The sequence below is a fragment of the Balaenoptera ricei genome, chromosome X, assembly GCF_028023285.1.
Source record: "Balaenoptera ricei isolate mBalRic1 chromosome X, mBalRic1.hap2, whole genome shotgun sequence".
Lineage (NCBI taxonomy): Eukaryota > Metazoa > Chordata > Mammalia > Artiodactyla > Balaenopteridae > Balaenoptera > Balaenoptera ricei.
Genome location: NC_082660.1, coordinates 6,992,861 through 7,005,850, shown reverse-complemented (window position 1 = coordinate 7,005,850; position 12,990 = coordinate 6,992,861). Strand labels below are relative to the sequence as shown.

General features: G+C 51.4%; 1 protein-coding gene across 3 annotated transcripts in view; it reads right to left on the bottom strand.

The window, feature by feature from the left end:
- TBL1X (transducin beta like 1 X-linked) overlaps positions 1-5,937 on the bottom strand; it is a 226,923-nt gene extending 220,986 nt beyond the window's left edge. For 2 of the 3 annotated variants that reach the window (XM_059911768.1, XM_059911772.1), the window contains exon 1: positions 5,724-5,937. The gene's annotated coding sequence lies outside the window, so the exon portion shown is untranslated. The remainder of the gene's footprint in view (positions 1-5,723) is intronic. The other variant, XM_059911769.1, reaches the window with a different exon arrangement.
- Positions 5,938-12,990: the final 7,053 nt, after the last annotated feature.

Sequence of the window (12,990 nt, the reverse complement as noted above, 5' to 3'; positions counted from 1 at the left end):
TCCTCCGGGGGTGGGGGGGTCACAGGCCACGGGCTGGCTCAGGAGGACCAGACTCCAGGTGCCAGCAGTGCCCATTCGTGGGAGAGGGCCCCACTGCAGGTCCGCACCCAGCTGCCCCCAGCCGTTCACGAATCAACTACTCACAGGAGAGGACAGGGCCTGAAACAGCATCCAGAGTCCTGCAGGCCGCAAACGCCTCCCACGCTGATGTGTCCGCCCGCCCTCCCAAGCACGGCGGTGGAGGTTACCCCAAGTCCAGGTTAACCGACATCTCGCTGGGCACAGAGAGGGTCCGAAAACAGCAGACAGGTACCGGGTGTTCCCCTGATAAATACCCAAAGTCCCAAGAAGCCGACCAAAAGTGAGACCCGGTAAATCTGCAATGACATCCGCAAAACCAGCAGGAAGGAGCCGTGCAGGCGCGCTGGCCTCGGGGCTCTAAAATACTCGAGTTGAGACAGAGCTCAGGCGACTCGCAGCCGCCCCCCGCCCCCAACACCTCCTGGCCTTGCGCCGCTCCGGCCATCCGCTTCCCACTCCTCCTTTCCCTTCTCATTTACTTCCTAATGTATCCCAAAACGGCCTACGGGAGCCGTGAGAACCACAGCGCCGGATACCTATCTTGACATCCAGCTGCCCGTGGACCTTGCTCAAGACAGGACTGCACGGCTGACAGCAGAACTCAGGGCTGGTGTCTCCACCCTGGCATCACGGGCATTAAGCGCCGGGTCGCTCTCTGGGGTGGGTCTCTCCCGTGCACTGTGGGATGTTACGCAGCATCCACGGACCCCCCCGCCCCCCCGGACGCCAGGAGCATCACCGTCCCCCTCCCCCAACTTGTGACAACCACACGTCTCCAGACATTGCCAAAAGCTGCTTGACGGTAGGGGACAAAACTGCCCTGAGAACCATGGGCTGACCACAAGCTTCTAGAGCTCAACGCTGAAAACACGGTTCCCGTAAGCCACCATCTCCGCTACCTTCGTCCCTACGACGTCCCTTTCTCTCGAACCTGCGAGTCACACGCTCCATCTCCACCTCTTCCTTCCCAACTACCAAGAACAAACCAAAGCCATGGAAACGGTACCCAACTTCCTCCATCAGAAGAAAATACTCTCTCCTCTGTTTCCAAGTTTAAATTTGCTCCAATTTAACTTTTCAATGGCTTCCAGTTCACATCTGCAATCTTCAATCAGGCAGTGGATTCTCAATAAATATTTGATGACGGCGATAATGCACAGAAGTGCTTTGCAGGAGGCGGCCACCTCCATGGTCAAGTTCCCGGGGAGCACATTCCTTAATGACTGCGTTTTTCCCCTGAGGTTTTAAACTCATTTTCTCAGAGCAGGCTCTCTTTCCCTCTACAAACATGTTGACTGTTTGTCCCTTCCCACATCCAGCGTTTATTTTGGTTGCTGGGTCTCGCTCTGCTCACGTGGCCGGGGCCATCCAGTTGGTCGAGCCCCATGGAAAGGATGGACAGGAGGGAGGGCCAAGGAGGGCAAGACCCGAGGGAGAGACTCACATCCAGTCTCCACTCACGAGGCCAGTTACTTCCTTCACGCTAAAAATAGGTATGGAAAAAAAAAAAAAAAAGTTTATCTTTCCAACTTAAAAAAAAAGTTTACAAAATGACTTTAGTCTTGCTTCCTGATTGAAACTATTTTTTAAACGTCTTGGGTGGTGAAAGATTAACAACTTATTGGAAGTCACGTACTCTTCTTTTTTAAGGGAGTAAAAGGAGGCAAATGCAACGTATCCGGGGACACCACACCTGGGACAGTCTCGCCTCACAGGGCAGAGTGATCGTGCTTGTCCTCTGGCCCGGGTCAGGCCTGGCAATAACCACGTGTGCAGAGCCCAAGACCCAGACACCTGGCGGAAAGCTCAAAGAGGGGGCAGCCTCAGGGTTGGGGTGTGGGGTCCTCCCTCCCAATAGGTAACTGATGAAGGGTCTGAATTCCTGACACTCAGGACCTACATGAGATGGCTCTTGTGGGCCTGGCTTCCCTCTGCAGGAACCCATTGCCCGCCTCTGGAAGAGAATCATGGATATCCCAGGTGTCTCAAAAGCTTGACAGGTCACAGCAGTCCTGAGAGAAAGCAAGAGTGAGGACAAATGGCAGAGGGGGATCTGGGAAGTCACCTCTCTCACAGATGCAAAACTGGGTTTTTCCCCCCAACCACAAATAAATTTTCTAATACGTTGCTATAAAAAAATACAAAAGACTATGCAAAGAACACACCAACTAAGTAATAAAAATAACATCCTGACTCAGGGACCAGTATACAGGAAACGGCGAGCACTCAGCCGCTTTTAAAAAATACTTTGACTATTGTTAAGCCTCACTCTGTTGGAAGGATTCCTGATCAGTCTTTTAATAAGAGAAGATTTTACCCTCAAGAAATTAAAACTTAAGACATAAACTTGGGGGGAGGGGTAGGTAGCCCATGGCGAACACCGCTTTAAACGTATCAGATAAGGCCTCTAAATCACCTAAGGCCTCTAAATCACCTACGAGGGGCTTCACTGACGGTGACACCTTGGGCTCCCCACCATCCCAAGAGATGTTTGCCACGACACACTCAAAGGCAGGCAACATGGGGACTGGCTATGCCATTTTTCAGATGGGGAAACTGAGGCACAAAGACACTAAATGCCGTGTCCAAGGTTAAATACTCAGTGAGAGACTCCAGCTTGGAGTTCTGGTTTTCTAATTCAAAAGTGATCCAAACCACCTCAATCTAAAAAACCACAGCTGTCAACCTCACTGAAATCACTTTCCTAGGTCACCTGCTAGCTGAAATGGGCCTGCCTTTTTTTTTTTAAAGTCTACCAGTAAATTATTTCAAACTCTTACAGCCTCTCCCCTCCTCCCACAAAAAGTAAACTAACTCTCTTTACTGCCTTCTTTATTAATCCTTACTTGCAGTAACTATAGAGAATCGCCTTCCAATAGAACGTTCTGCAAGTTCTGCGCTGTCCCAATATGGCGGCCACTAGTTACACACATCTATTGGGTATGTGAATTATGGGTAGAGCACTGAAAGAACAGAATTGTTTATTTTAGTAACAACAGAATTGTTACTGAATTTTAGTTAATTTGAATCTAAATATGCACATGTTGGCTAGTGGCTGCCACACCAGATAATTAAGCTACAGATGAAAACAATCTTTCCACTGTGGTGGACATTTCATGATTTCTGCTGATTCATCTAGGTGTACAAACAGATTTCAATGTAGGTTCTTCTGTGTGGGAGAGGGAGAGAAAGAGAGAGAGAGAGAGAGAAAGAGAGAAATTGTGTGTGTGTGTGTGTGTGTGTGTGTGTAATTTAACGAGCTTGTCTCCAAGTGGGAAGATTCACACTATGTATACACAGGAAGGCAAAATAACACCAAGCTTAAGAGCTGGGCTTTCGGAATCAAACAATCCTCCCTCCACCATATATTAACAAGTCAGTGTCCTCTGAAGTAGAATGAAAATAATTGCTGCACACAGGGCATTAAGTGCCTGTAAAATCCTCACTGCATGGCATTAGAGTAACATTAGGAAAATTACTCTACCTGCACAATACCGTAACAACTAAAACTTACAGGCAGCGTTGTAGTTTTCAAAAAAATTACACGTACATTCCCTCTTTCTGTCCTTGCACTACCCAATGAGCACCACGATTTCAGTTCCCGTTTTTATTTTTACACATACAGAAAACGACACTCAGAAAAGTTACAGGACTTGAAGGTCAACGGTAGAGCAGGGTAGAGCAGAACAACAGGGTGGGCCCTTTCACTAGTTCAGGCCAAACGGGGACAAAGGCTGCTTTTCTAGCAAAGCGTTAGGTGTCCTGATGGAGCTGGACTCGGGCTCTATTCCCCTTTCTGCTGGCTAGCGCTGAAACCCTCCTAACAGCTCACCCAGGTAGACTCATGATGCCATCACACAGATGAGAAAACTGAGACTCCCATGGTTAAAGGTGAGATTCGAGACCAACTAGGATACCACACACTTCATTTAAACACCCAAACTTTCAGGAGGGGTGAGCTTTGGGAGATTTAAGGGTCAAGGTGTGAAATTTAAATGAGGGGTGTTGACAATTCCTGGAGTGACTTAAGCCCTGGACAGAAGCACAAGAAGAGCCAACCTCAGAAGATCCAATGACACACACCCTGCTGTGCACAACACCAAATCAACACCTGAAGTCTCCATTTTCGTCCCACAGGTGTGTGTTCCCTTCAGGTCTAGAATATCCTTAAGGGGCTATCTTAATAAGTGGGTCAAGTGATGCACTTCAACTTTCATCCCTGGATTCATCATCCAGCTGGGGGGTTTTCCACGAAAATCTGCCGTACGTTTGAGATATTAACATCCCTAAACATAAAAGAGTCATCTTCACGTCTCAACTGTTCCATACTCAACATTCGCGCCCCCCTCCCACCCATCGCGTCTTTCCTAGGAATGACTAGTTGTAAACTTTTCATAAAATCGTCCTGGGCAATTTCCTACACCGAGGCCACCGTTCAGGACGGAAGAGTGGCGCTCCCCTCCCCCTCCCAGGCTGGAGTCCCGCCCCTCCCCTTTCAGGTTAACCCAGGGACCCAGGCGGCGCGCCTGGAGAGAAAAACATCCAGCAGTCAGGTCAAACCACATGTGACAAAGCAAAGCAGAAACCGTGGCACAAGGAATAGGGCATGGGTTTCTGTTTCTTTTGGGGTTCTGCTCTACAACATTAGCGACAGAAAAGAAAGAAGGAAAAAAAAAAAACACCCCACCTCCGACTCTAACTTTGTGGAATTTCCAAAGCGAGGGGCTCGGAGAATGCGACGCCGTGCTAAGAACGAGCCCCGGCGCGGGCCTCACCGCGCACGGACAGCGCACGTGAAGGGCAGGCCCTAACCCAGCGCCCGCGGGCCTCTGGCAGCCCCCAACTGTCAAGGACCCGGCGACCTCCGGCGACCCCCGAAGGCGCGCCCCACCCCGTTCCGAACACCGGCCCCCGTGGGCAAGGTCCCCCTGGGGAGCAGCGCCCAGGACGCGAATCTGGGGGCACCCCTCCCCCCAGCCCGGGAGCAACAGGTCTGCAGCCTCCCCAGGCCGCGCTCCGCAGACCCGGCCCGACCAGGGACGCCCCCCGTCCGCCGAAGTCGCCCCCAGCCCGCACTCCTCGCCAGGGCTGGGGAGCTCCCGACTTCCTTGACAGTTTCTGCGGCTCATGAACTGAGCCGCCCAGGGCCCGCGCCGCCGCGCTTCCAGCCGGCCCGGGGCTGGCCGGCCCGCGCCCGGGGATGAATGGGGCTCCCCTCCCCCCACGGGGGATCCCGCGGCGGCGCAGGTCCGTCCAGCCAACCCCGGGTTGGGCAGACAAAGGGGCACCGGGGGACAAATCGAGCGCTTCCCCAAACTTGCCAGCCGCCTCCCCCTCCCCGAAACAAAGGAGCCCCCCAGCCTCCGCCCGCCCCCAACGCGCCGGCACTTTGGGGAGCAGCCAAACGGGGTATTGTGCAGCCTGCAGGGAGCGCGCCGCACCCCAGCCCAAGCCCGAGAGACACTTGGGGACCTGCCCCTCCAAAGCCCCGGAGGCGGACGGAGCGTGCGGGCGCCCCAGGCCGCCGGCCTGACCCCGGAGGGAGGGAACCGCCGGCCCCCACGCGGGACAAGTTGGCGTCCCCCCCCCCCCCGCCCCACCCCGCGCCCGGCCGGCCGGCCGGCCGAGCCCCGCGCACTCACCTCGCCGCGAGCAGCGCAACTTGCGGCGGCGCCGCCGCCCCGAACCTCCCTCCGGCCGGCCGTCGCCGAGCCCGGGCCGTGCCGCGGCCGAGGAGGGCCCGGCACCCGGAGCAGCCGCGCGCCGCCCCCGGGCCGCCCCCGCCCCGCCGCAGCCGAGTCCCCGAGAGGCGCGGGCGCTGGAAAGTTTCGGATGCCGAATGGCGGCCGAGGGCGCTGCGGCGGCGGCGGCGGCGGCGGCGGGGCGGGGGCGCTGGCGGCACCTCGCTCCCGAGCGCAGAGAGTGCGGGGGGGTGGGGGGGGCTGGGGCGGGAGCGGTGGCGGCGGCAGAGGGCGGGACGGCAGGAGGGACCGGCACGGGCAGTGACCTCCGGGGGGAGCGGCCGCCAGCGCGCCGACCCCGGCCGGGAGGACTGCCAGGGAGGCCGCCTCCGCCGCCGGGCCGGCCCCTCCCCCCACGGCCCCCAGCCCGCACCCTCCCCCACCGCCGGGGAACGGGAGCCCGGGTTCCCCCCCCCGACACCCCCCCACACGCCCGGGGGGGAGGGGCGCGTCCCAAGCCGGTCCCTCCCCCACGGAGGGTGAGGCCACCAGGCCTGCCCTCCCCCACAGCCAAGAGGGGGAGAGTCCGCCCCCAACACAGCCCCTCCCCCAGGGCTCCAGGGAAGACTCGCGTCCCGAGCCGCCCCGTCCCCACGGCGGGGGAACCTGCAACCCTCCCCCGTCCCTCACCCCTGACTCTGCTCTCCCCGCCGCGCCCGGGGTGGCTGAAGGGAACCCGGGTCTCCCTAGTGTATCCGAACCCCGTCCCTTCCTCGTGGCCTCCATGCGGGCGGAAGGAGACGCAGGCCTGTGCCCACCCCGTCCCAGGCCCGGACCCAGCCAGGAGGGGACAGGAGCCCGGTCACCAGCACCGCGGTTTCCAGGGGAGGGGGGAACCGGGCCACCGCTCTGTTACCCTCCCCCACCTCCAAGAAGCAGCCGCCCAGCTGCCCTAGCAGAACCCCTGCAACCTGCCTGAGGACGCCGCTCCCTCAAAATCGGCGGCCGGGAGGGCACCCCAATGGTCTCCTCCCCTCCCCGGAAAAGTGGGGGCCCAGGGGGGAGCCTCGACCTTTGCAAAATGCCTCCAGAGAAGAGCCGGCAGTGCGTGGGGAGAAAGAAACTCGGGCCCAGCGGGGTGGAGGCTCCCGGCGGGGGCAGGGGGAAGAAGCCGGGCCCTCAGGCCTTCTCACCCCCGCCCCCGCCCGGAGGCGTCGGGCCTCGGGCCCCGGCCAAGTGCTAAGGTTGCCGCAGCTCGCTCGGCCCAGCTCTGGTGAACCCGAGGCCCCAGCGCTCCTGCCTCCCCTCCTGCTTGGCGACAACTGCCCCCCACTCGAGGCCTGAGTTCACTTAAACAAACATCTGCACCCACCCGCCGGCACCTTGGGTGTCTGCTTTGCCGAATATTTTAGAATAAGTTTGCCCCTCCCTTTGGCGTATACGGAGTTCGCCCCAAGAGCCCAGTACACACTCAGCGTTTTACACTGGAACCTCACTTGCTCCTTGCTGGGACACCGGGCCATTTGCTGTACTGGTTGTGCGGAGAGGGGGCCCGAAGTGAGTGTTTAAGGGGCTGGTCCTCCATCAAAAAGGCAGACTAAAAATTATGCTGCCAAATATTGCTGTGAAACGTCAGTGATGTAAAACGACGGTTGCTGCACATTATTATTAGAGCACATCAATAAAAGATACACTTACACAGTCTCCATAATTGTGAATCAGCAGAATAGATTTTGCCTTATTTTGTATCAGTTGCCATTCAAGGCCCCCCAAAAGGACGTGGTGGGACCTTCCCTTGAGCTTGCCCGTCGTTGCTCCCGGGATCCCTGGGCTTGTGAGGACTGATGCTGAGGTATTAACAGGCAATCGAAAAACCAGGGGGCAACAGAAAACCCAAGCGAGCTCCTGATGCAACCCTGCCCGGGTTACACGTGCTTCCCTTCCCCCACCGCCTGCTGATGGGAGCGCTGCGTTTTTTCCGCCTGTAGGGTCACATTGTGGTTGATTGATTCTCCTTTCGCCTTGCTCAGTCATTCAGATTTGGAAAGTAAATAACAAGTTGACATCATTACAGCTCTCGGCTTTACTGGGACACGGCCCCCGGCTACCGCACACTCTCGAGTAGCCGCGCAGCCAAACTGGCCCTCTGGCTTGCCAGCCGTGCTTGTCGTTAGCCGCTTGGAAATTCCGAACTGAACACGATGAAAAGGTTCCTTGGTATGTTTTGATTACTTGGCAGACGCCAATCATTTAAAGTATGAGAAAGTGGTGTAAATCCTCGCTTCCAAACTAGGACCCGGTGTGACCACTTTTTTTACAGCTGGTCTTCCGTAGCTAACAATGCGAGGGAGCTTGGAATCCATCTTGCCTGTTTGATCGTGTCCCAATAATCCCAACGATCTTCTTGAAAGTAAGGAGTCGAGCACTTTTATCACAGACTCCTAGGAGCCCCCAGGGACTCTGTAAGACCTCAGACAGGAAACGCGACCCCCTACATTTATCCTAACAACACCGAGAAATTCCACCTTCTGAATGCTAGACGGTTGGTAGGAACGTGTTAAATTAGACTATTTTATTTAATCTGTTTTGCAAATTTTTCGAATGGTGTAAGAAAAGAGGAGAAAAAGCACATTAAAGTAGAGCAGGAAAGGAGCTAGTGCGTTCTGACAAAAGTATAAAGGTTAATTTGGAGGCCGTGAGCAGCAATGATCTACACAGGTATCCACTGCACAATATCTATATTCCAAACAAGTATTTTTGGTTGCCGACTGCAGGGGGCTGGAATACAAGAATCCGCTCGCAACAAACGCTATCAGTATTCCCCCTAAACAGTAGCCAAATGTTTAATAAAAGGCAGCAGGAACCCACACAAATATAGTCAACTACTTTTTGACAAAAGAGCAAAGGTATTTCAATGGAGAAAGAATATCCTTTTTAACAAATGGTGCTGGAACAACAGACATCCATAGACAAAACAAACAAAAAAATTAATCTAGCCCAGACCTCAAGGCTTTTCACAGAAACTAACTTAAAATTGATCATGGGCCTAAAAGTAAAAAGCAAAAACATAAAACTCCTAGAAGATAATGTAGGAGAAAATCTAGACGACCTTGGGTTTAGCAGTGAGTTTTTAGATACAACACCAAAAACATGATCGGTGAAAAAAAAAAACTGATGAATTGGACTTACTGAAATTAAAAACTTCTGCTCTGCAAAAGACACTGTTAATGAAAAGACAAACCACAGACTGGGAGATATATTTGCAAAATCCATATCTGATAAAGGATTATATCCAAAATATGCAAAGAACTCTCAAAACTCAACAATAAGAAAACAATACAGAATAAAAATGGGCAAAAGATCTGGAAAAAAAAAACTCACCAAAGAGATATACAGATGGCAAACAAGCATATGAAAAGATGCAGAATATCACATATCACAATGAAAACGCACATTAAGACAAAATATGGGGTATTCCCTGGCAATTCAGGGGTTAGGACTTGGCGCTTTCATTGCCGGGGCTGTGTTCTGTCCCTGGTCTTGGGACTAAGATCCCACAAGCCACGCAGCTCGGCAAAAAATCAAATGCTAACAGGGTGCTGAGCAACAGGAACTCTTCCGCGTTGCTGGTGGGAATGCGAAACGTAAGACCACTTTGGAAGACAGTTTGGCAGTCTCTTACAAAGCAAAACATACGATCCAGCAACCATGCTCCTAGGTGTTTACCCAACTAAGTTGAAAACTTATGTCTACACAAAAACCCGCACAGGAATGTTCAGCAGTTTTACTCACCAAACACCGAAAGCAACCAAGATGGTCCTCAGTAGGTGAATGGATAAACAAACTGTGGCACATCCATACAATAGAATATCATTCTGCAATAAAAGAAATGAGCTATCAAGGCATGGGAAGACAAGGAGGAACTTTAAATGCCTATCACTAAGTGAAAGAGGCCAATCTGAAAAGTCTACATACTGTATGAGTCCAACTCTACGGCATTCTAGAAAAGGCAAAACTGAAAAGATCAGTGGTTGCCAGGGGTTCTGGGGATGGGAACGAAGGGACAAATACGGGGAACACAAGGGATTTTCAGGGTAGTCAATGGATTCTGCATGATACTGTAGTGGCAGATACATGACATTTTGCATTTGTCCAAACAGGTAGACCTGTACAGAAACGGAAGTGAACTCTAATGTCAGCTGTGGATTTTATCAATATTGATTCATTCATTGTAACAAATGTACTACTGTTACACAAAAGATGTTAACACTGGAAATGGTGTGTGGGAGGAGGAAAATTGGGAACTCTCTGTACTATGTGCTAAACCGTTCTGTACATCTAAAACTGCTCTTTAAAAAAAAGTCTATTATTTAAAAAAAAAAAAAAGACAGTAGGAAGAGGTGTTAAACTTCTCGTGAGAATTACTGCCCAGTTTTCATGGAATCCAATATGTAATTTCATCGAGGCCCATCTAACACATAGGCCAATATTTGTTTGCATGACTGGCCTACTCAGAAAGGCCTGAGAGTCCAGGATTCGTGTGCTCCATGCCACAGTGACCTCTCGGTGATGTTTGCAGAGCATGTCTCAGCTTTGAGGAAGCATCTGCCACAAGCTTCTCTTATGAAACAAAGAAGAGGGGTGTGCTCGCCAACTTCACTTACAACCCTCTGGCCGAGGTTTGCTTTGGGGCTTGCTTCTAATTTTCCTCAGGGAGACTGGAACCGAAACTACAAAGGGAGATGGTTGTATCAGGTGGTAGCACGTGGTGAACGCACTTGGAGAAGTAAACAGGAGTGAGGACAGAGATTTCCATCACCTGCCTGCCGTGGATGTGGATGTGAGATGAGGTGGGTGGTCGCCCCTTCTGCTCCCCTTGACCTGGGTAGGCATCCAGTCTTTTTTTCAAGATAGGATGAATTGTGTCTCCCGCCTCAAATTCATATGTTGAAGTCCTAACCCCCAGCACCTTAGCATGCGACTGTTTTTGGAAAGACAGCCTTTAAAGTAGTAAATAAATCAAGAGCAGTCATTAGGGTGACCCTTCCTTATCCAATCTGACTGGTGTCCTTATAAGAAGAGGAGACTGGGACACAGACATGCACAGAGGGAAGACCGTGTGAAGACACAGCAAGGAGGGAGGACTCGGGAGAAACCCACCCTGCCGACACTTTGACTTGAACTTCCAGCCTCCAAGACTGTGAGAAAATAAATTTCTGTTTGTTTGTTATTCTTTTTGGCTACGCCGAGTGAAGGACCTTAGCCCCCCGATCAGGGATCGAACCCGTGCCACCTGCATTGAGAGTGCAGAGTCTTAACCGCTGGACCGCCAGGGAAGTCCTAATAAATTTCTGTTATTTAAACCACCCAATCTTCGGTGCTTTGTTATGGCAGCACGAGCAGACAAATGCATGTGAGTTATTGCTGTTTTTTTTCTATTTGGAATGTCACATTCAGTTCACATCCTTTGAATACTGAAAACACCTCGCATTGGGCATGGGGGTATTCGTGCACAGTGTCGAATTTGATCCTCCCAGTAATACTGGAGGGCAGGGATTTTTATCTCCAATGCTCAGAGTAAAAGACTTGGCCCAAGAGGTTAAAGGATTGAGAGGAGGGGGTCTGTAAGCACTTCTACGCCCCAGACCATCTTTGGCAAGTTACTGACTATATTGATTACCACTGCATAAATACATAAAATAATATACATAAGATTACAAGGAAACTCGATTCTGTAAAAATATGGTTAAATTAAAAAAAGGAATTCCAATGTCATAATACATGTGTTTCTTTCTCAGTACTTCCAATCATAAGCTCTAGAGGTGGTACTAATAACTTCTGTCATTTCAAAGTAGTGGTGGGTACAAATAAAATCTGCTTCAACTCTAACCTGCTCTGAAAATACATCAGACTTCTCTTGGCGACAAATTGGTAACAAATCAAAGATACAGTTAATGCTACTGTCATCTCTTCTATAGTCATAGTTGTCAGAAATGCTCAGTTTGGGTTAACTGCAGAGGTTTTCCCCATCCATGTTCATGGACCCCCTGCAATCTCTCCCTGGGACCTTCCTGCCAAGGGAGGAAGTGCAAGCTGCATCCCATGACTCTCTATGGCCCTTCTGCCTACCTAGACTCATCCATGCCACCACCATGGACCCCCTCCCATGGTTCATGGGCCGGGACCCTAGAGTGAGATGACTTTAAGGGGATGCCAAAAACTTACTCATCCAGATAAGTAATACGTGCTTCCCTGGTGGCGCAGTGGTTGAGAATCTGCCTGCCAATGCAGGGGACACGGGTTCGAGCCCTGGTCTGGGAAGATCCCACATGCCGCGGAGCAACTAGGCCCGTGAGCCACAATTGCTGAGCCTGCGCGTCTGGAGCCTGTGCTCCGCAACAAGAGAGGCCGCGATAGTGAGAGGCCCGCGCACCGCGATGAAGAGTGGACCCCACTTGCCACAACTAGAGAAAGCCCTCGCACAGAAACGAAGACTCAACACAGTCATAAATAAATAAATAAAAATTTAAAAATAAATAAAGCAAATAATTTTTTAAAAAAGATAAATAATATTATAACGCCGTATTTTAAGACTCTAAATTAATGCCAAAAAAATGCCTCCCTGATGAGCAAAATATCAAAAGGTGTTATAAAGACAGGTTCTGGGAAGGAGTAATTAACAAGACAGGCAAAATTCCCTGCCCTGATGGAGATTCTGTGCTAGGACAGGAGGTGGCAGAGGACAGCTCCGATACCTGTTTTTGCACAGCCTGCAAGCTAAGGATACGTTTTTTTAAAGACTAGGGAAAAAAATCAAAAGAATAATGATACTTTGTGAGATGGAAATTGTGTAAAATTTGCATTTCAGTGTCCGTATAAATAAAGTTTTATTGCAACACAAACATGCCTACTCCTTTCCAGCTTACAGCGCTGTAATAGCAGAGCGAAGTGGCCCACGAAGCGGGAATAACGTTGACTTTTTGGCCTAGAAACCCTTGTTTCTAGGAGACTGAAGGACTCAAGGTTGCTAACCTCTTCCTAGGAAAATTGTTTTCTTTATTATAGTGTGTTTTCAAAAACTTTCCAGAAAAAGTTAAATTAAGGAACACCCTTTTTTTACATATTTAAGAAAAAGGAGGAGGAAAATGATGGTGGAAAAGAAGCAGAGGGTGTCTTTAGGAACCAAGCCCATCCTGTTTGTGGGTGGGGACGGATCTTAGAAGAGCAG